The sequence below is a fragment of the Cervus canadensis genome, chromosome 9, assembly GCF_019320065.1.
Source record: "Cervus canadensis isolate Bull #8, Minnesota chromosome 9, ASM1932006v1, whole genome shotgun sequence".
Lineage (NCBI taxonomy): Eukaryota > Metazoa > Chordata > Mammalia > Artiodactyla > Cervidae > Cervus > Cervus canadensis.
In genome coordinates, this window is record NC_057394.1 from 28,982,619 (window position 1) to 28,988,757 (window position 6,139).

The window sequence follows — 6,139 nt, forward strand, 5'->3', positions numbered from 1 at the left end:
TGGGCTTTCTGTATTCTGGAGGTCTGTGGTTCCTTTTTATTGTGGAGGTTTTACCCTGTGGGTGGGGTTAGACGATTGGCTTGTCAAGGTTTCCTGGTTAGGAAAGTTTGCGTCGGTGTTCTGGTGCGTGGAACTTGATTTCTTCTCTCTGGAGAGCAATGGAGTGCTCAGTAATGAGTTTTGAGATGGGTCTATGTGTTAGGTGTCACCTTGGGCAGCCTGTATGTTGATGTTTAGGGCTATGTTCCTGCGTTGCTGGAGAATTTGCTTGGTATGTCTTGCTCTAAACTTATTGGCTCTTGGGTGGTGGTTGGTTTCAGTGTAGGTATGGAGGCTTTTGGATGGTCACTTATTACTTAAAGTTCCATGTAGTCAGGAGTTTTCTGGTGTTCTCCGGTTTTGGGCTTAAGTCTCCTGCCTCTGGATTTTAGTTTTATTCTTCCTGTAGTCTCAGGACTTCTCCAACTATACAGCACTGATAATAAAACTTCTAGGTTAATGGCGAAAAGATTCTCCCCCATTAGGGACACCCAGAGAGGTTCACAGATTTACATGAAGAAGAGGAGAGGGAGGAGGGAGATAGTGATGAGCAGGAGGAGAAAAAGGGGGACTCAAGAGGAGAGAGACAGATCTACGCAGTTGTCTGTTCCCAGAGTGTTCTCCGTAGCCCAGACACCCACAAAGATTCACAGAATTGGATTGGGAAGAGAAGGGGAAAGGAGGAAATAGAGGTGTTCTGAGGTACAAAATGGAGAGTCAAGATTGGGAGAGAATAATCAACACACTCCTGAATAAAAATGGGAACTGAATATTGGATTCTTAAATGTCCACAATTTATATCGTATACTGAAAAACAAAGATTAAAAATCTAGAGTAGAGGTTAGACTCTTAAAAATACTATATTAAAAACAAAAACCAAAACACACAAAAAAATTTTAGTAATATATATGAAGTTCGGTTTAAAAATAGGGCTTCTCTTCTTTTTTTGTGTGTGTGTAAGGTTATAGTGTAATGAAAATGAAAATTCAGGAGTAGTAGAGGAGTAATAGAGGACTTTAAAAGGAAATAAGGGAAAAATAAAAATAGAAAATAGAAGAGAAAAAAAAAAAAAAGAAAAAAAAATTTTTTCCTAATTAAAAAAATCATAAAAACCTACGAAAATGAAAGTTAAGGAGTAATGGGGGAGTAATAGGGAATTTTGAAAGAAAATAAAAGAGAAAAAATTAAAAAAAATTTTTTTTTTCTTACTAAAAAAAAAAAAAAGTAAAAATATATCTAGGAATTTCTCTGGAGCTGTTGCGGTCAGTGTGAGTTCGGTTCAGTTTCAGATAGCTCCTCATTCCAGCTTACACTTCTCAATATCTACAGGCCCCTTCTGGTGTAGTCGATGTTATCTACAGGGATTTTGATCTGTTGTGCTGGTCCCTTCTGAAGCGGTTCCCATTGTTTATTTGGCTTCTGTCTGCCGGTCTCTTCAGTGCCCAATTTCCACCCTGACACAGGCGGGCGGAGGTGGACTCTTATTCAGGTAGCTAGTTCCATCGCGCTGCTGGGAGGGGCTGGCGCTGCTTTCCCCGTCTACGCTGCTCAGGCTCCCGGCTGGTCTATATGGAGCGTGCCCTGCGCTGCCCGCGGTTCCAGCCCTGGGGTGTTCCACAAAAGCACGGAACAAAAACCTGCGCCTGCGTTTTGTGCCTTCCCCGTCAGAGCGGCTCAGGCAACCAGGGGCTTGACGGGCACACTCTCCCCGGGTGCGGCGCGCCTTCTCCCCTCCGCCGTCCCAGTCTCAGTTTCCGCCGGCGCCGCGGCACGCCTTCTGCCCTTCACGTCCCCAGCCCCAGTCCGCCTGCGCCGGTCGGGTGCCTGTGCCCTGTGTCTCGCCGCGACCCTCCTGGCAGATGTCGACCATCCAGAATCTCAGGAGGTCTTTGATTAGAAAGTGGAGGCCTGTTTGCAGTGCGGTAGGGGATGCGGTCCTTGGGGCCAAGCCTGCCCCTTTCCCCTCCCCCCTGCCTCCTGCCTCTGGTGGGGCTGGGCTGGTCCGCAGCCTGCGAGCTCTTCTCTGGACTTGCTCGGTCCCTTTGTTCTGCGAATGGCCAGCAGTGTGTTCGGGCCTGCTAGTTTTCTCTCTCTCTTTTGCTATCCCATAGTTTAAGTTGGTAACTCACAAAAGCTCCCTCCCATTGTCCTCAGGGCACTCAGGCCCGGTCCTTACCCTAAGCAATGCCGCCCACTCCTCTCCGTTCCGCCCCCACTTGCTGGTGGCAGATGTGGGTGTCTGGGGTACTTTTCTGCTGGGAGTTGCTTTTAGGCACGTAATCTGTGAGTTTTATTTATTGTTCCCCTCCCAGTCAGATTGCCCTCTGAGATTCAAAAACTTCCCCCAGACCCGCCAGTGCGAGGGTTTCCTGGTGTCTGGAAACTTCCTCTATTAAGACTCCCTTCCCGGGATAGATCTCCATCTTAAGCTCTTTTGTCTCTCTTTTTATCTTTTATATTTTGTCCTACCTCCTTTCGAAGACAATGGGTTGCTTTTCTGGGCGCCTGATGACCTCAGCTAGCGATCAGAAGTTGTTTTGTGAAGTTTGCTCTGCGTTCAGTTATTCTTTTGATGAATTTGTAGGAGAGAAAGTGGTCTCCCCGTCCTATTCCTCCGCCATCTTGGCTCCTCCCTCAAATAATTGGAGCTAGTTTTATATGTTTTGATTTTGTTTCCATTCAGCTCAAAATATTTTCTAATTTTCCTTGTTATTCTTTCAGCTGTAGGTTTTAAATTGTGCTGCTTCATTTCCAAATATTTGAAGATTTTTTTTGTTTCTAATTCAATCCTAGTATATTTTAAGAACATACTTTCAATTATTTCAATCCTTTTAAGTTTGAGTTTGAGTCTTGTTCTATAACATAGTAGTTGTCACATCCTAAAAATATTTCATATGCACTGGAGAAAAATAAGCGTTATATTTTTGCTGTGTGCTGTATTTTACACATGAGGGTTAAGCTGGTTAATAGTTCAAGCCTTCTGTATTCATGCTGACGTTTTTTATATAGTAATTTTAGTAATTACTGAGAATTTGGCATTCTAAGTGTACTAAGTGTACTTCTTGTAGACAACATGCATTGAACCTTGCATTTTCATCACACATTTTGATTGGATGATTAGCCAAAACTCATTTAATATAATGATCAATATGCTTGAATTCTGTCAGCACATTTATTTTTAAATATTTTCTTATGTATTTCTTTCTCTGTTGCTTCTTCCTCCAAAATTTTGTGTAAACTATTGTCTAAGTGTCCATTTTAATTACCCAGTGATTTTTTTAACCATATATTTCAATTTTTTCTTGGTGGCTCTAAGAATTGCAACATGTATTTTAATTCATCACTGTCTATTGAATACTTCCAATAAATTTCAAGAACTATAGAAACTTTGAGATTTTACCCTAATTTCAAAAACAGATTGCCTGCAACATTCTCGTGAACACTGACAGGAGCAGGTACTGATACTGACTTATGGGGAGCAAGCAAAGGACTTTAATGTCCACACAGTATTGGAAGTCAAAGGACTATCATGTTTATGCCCTGTGTCTAATTCCTACAAGGGCAAACTGCAAAGGGTCAGTTGGCATGTGCCCACAAAATGAGTTTCTTGGCATGACCCTGAGGTTAGCTTACCCGAATCTCATACAAGGACAGCAAGCTCGCCTATGTTTTGCTCCAGTATATCTGTCCTGCATGGCTGCTCATGATACAAGTATTCTTGAAAGGACAGTCTAGCAAAAGGCAAAAATGTCTCTGCTGACAAGGTGTATGGAAATGAGAGAGACCCATGAGGAATTATATCCTAACAATTAATGCACGTTTCAGTTCAGTTCAGTTCAGTTGCTCAGTCGTGTCCAACTCTTTGTGACCCCATGAATCGCAGCATTCCAGGCCTCCCTGTCCATCACCAACTCCTGGAGTTTATTCAAACTCATGCCAATCAAGTTGGTGATGCCATCCAGCCATTTCATCCTCTGTTGTCCCCTTCTCCTCCTGCCCCAATCCCTCCTGGCATCAGGGTCTTTTCCAATGAGTCAACTCTTCGCATGAGGTGGCCAAAGTATTGGAGTTTCAGCTTCAGCATCAGTCCTTCCAATGAACACCCAGGACTGATCTCCTTTAGGAAGGGCTGGTTGGATCTCCTTGCAGTCCAAGGGACTCTCAAGAGTCTTCTCCAACACCACAGTTCAAAAGCATCACCGTTTCATTCTGGTTAAATATAGTTGCACTCCATGGTGTTGCAAAGAGTTGGACATGACTAGGTGACTGAGTGACAACCACAGCAACTTTTTTGTAATATAATTCCATCCTTCTCTCTCTTTTTTTGCTATAATTTCATATATATCATATATTCATATTATATATGATAATATGAAAGGTACAATAGTATAGTTATTGCTATATAGAAGCATGCATCCTTTAAAGAAATTGAGAAGGGAAAAGAGGTACATTTTTAAAACAATTTACATTTACCCACATAATTATCAATTGCAGTGATCCTGCTTTCTTCATATTTGTGTTAACGTCTAGTATCATTTTCTTTCAGCTTGACAATTTCCTTTACCATATCATGAATTACAGGTATACTAGCAATGATTTATCACAGTTTTTGTTTATCCAGGAATGCCTTCATTTCTCTCTCTTTAAAGAATAGCACCTATATATCACTAAATATGTACATATATATTTCAGCATTTGAACATACCATCCTATAAACTTATAGCTTCTGGTGGTTTTCATGAGAACTAAGATATTAATCTTTTTGTCTTATTTGTGGTGAATTGTTTTTCTATTGCTCCTTTCAAGAATTTTCTTTTGTTTTGGCTTTCAACAGTTTGTCTATTTTATATCTGTGTGTGGATCTCTTTGCTTTTAAACTTCTTTGGTGTCATTTTTAAAAATCAAATTTGGGGAGTTGTGTGCCATTATCTTTCTTTTCCTGCCCTTTCTCTCTTTGCTCAGCTCCAGGGCTTCCTAATACATCTATGTCAGTGTGCCTGATGTTGTCCTAAAGGTCTCTGAAGTTCTGTTTATCCTTTTTTTTTTTCCTTTCTTTTCTTCAGATTATGTATTTCTGTTGATCTAATTCATGTTCACTGATTTGGTTTTCTTCTGCTATCTCAATCCTTCTATTCAGGACATGTAGAAAACGACTTATTTTAGATTTAAAATTTTCACACTAGAATTTCCATTATGGTATATTTGTAGAATTTCTATTTCTTACTGATATTACCTTTTTAGTGAAACATTTTCATATCTTATATAATTATTTAAGCATCGTTTCCTTTGATTCTTTGAACATGGATACCGTGGTCATTTTGAAATCACTGTCTGCAAAATCTAATAGCTAGGTCCATTGGAGACAGTTTCTATCATCTAATAGTTTTACTGAGCAAGATTTACTCTCTTATTTCTTTACATGATTCAATTTTTTTTTTTTTTTTGTAGATTGTACCTTTCTCACAACCCAGGGTGTCCTAGCATTTCTGGGTTCTGATTTTCTTATTTTCTTAACTGAGCAACATTGTTATCATTGCTTATCTTTGATGTTTTGCTTTGATTTGCTTTATGCTATAACTTTCCTGGACTTAATCTGTGGACTCCTCTCCTCTGCTGTGTGTGATCATTCAATGATGCTTCATTCAGTCACATTTATTCTATCTGTTTTTCATTTGTTGGTTTTGTCCTCAATTCCTAATGATGCTACCTGTGTCTGCATTGCCAGAGAGCCAATGATTGGCAAAAGTTTGTTCAAAACTAAAGACAGTGAAGATTCCACACTCTGCAGCAATGATTGTACCAGATTTTAGGGTATTTCCAAAGTCCAGGTAGTGTACACGTGTTTCTACCAGAGTCTCTTCAGTCACCATGTATGTGCTCAGAACATTACATTCAGCCATAGTTGCTGGGAGACCTTGGGCCATTTTTGGTCTCCTCTCCAAGTACACATAGCTCCCCAGCAGAAATATGGGAGAGCCCTTGGCTCTTATTTCTAGGATCACTTTGCTAAAGTTTTGGTTGCCCAGTGGACTAACTGCAATTCCAATTGTTACCTTAAGCCAATATAGCTGCACGCTTTCTGTATTTGTTTCCAGTTGTG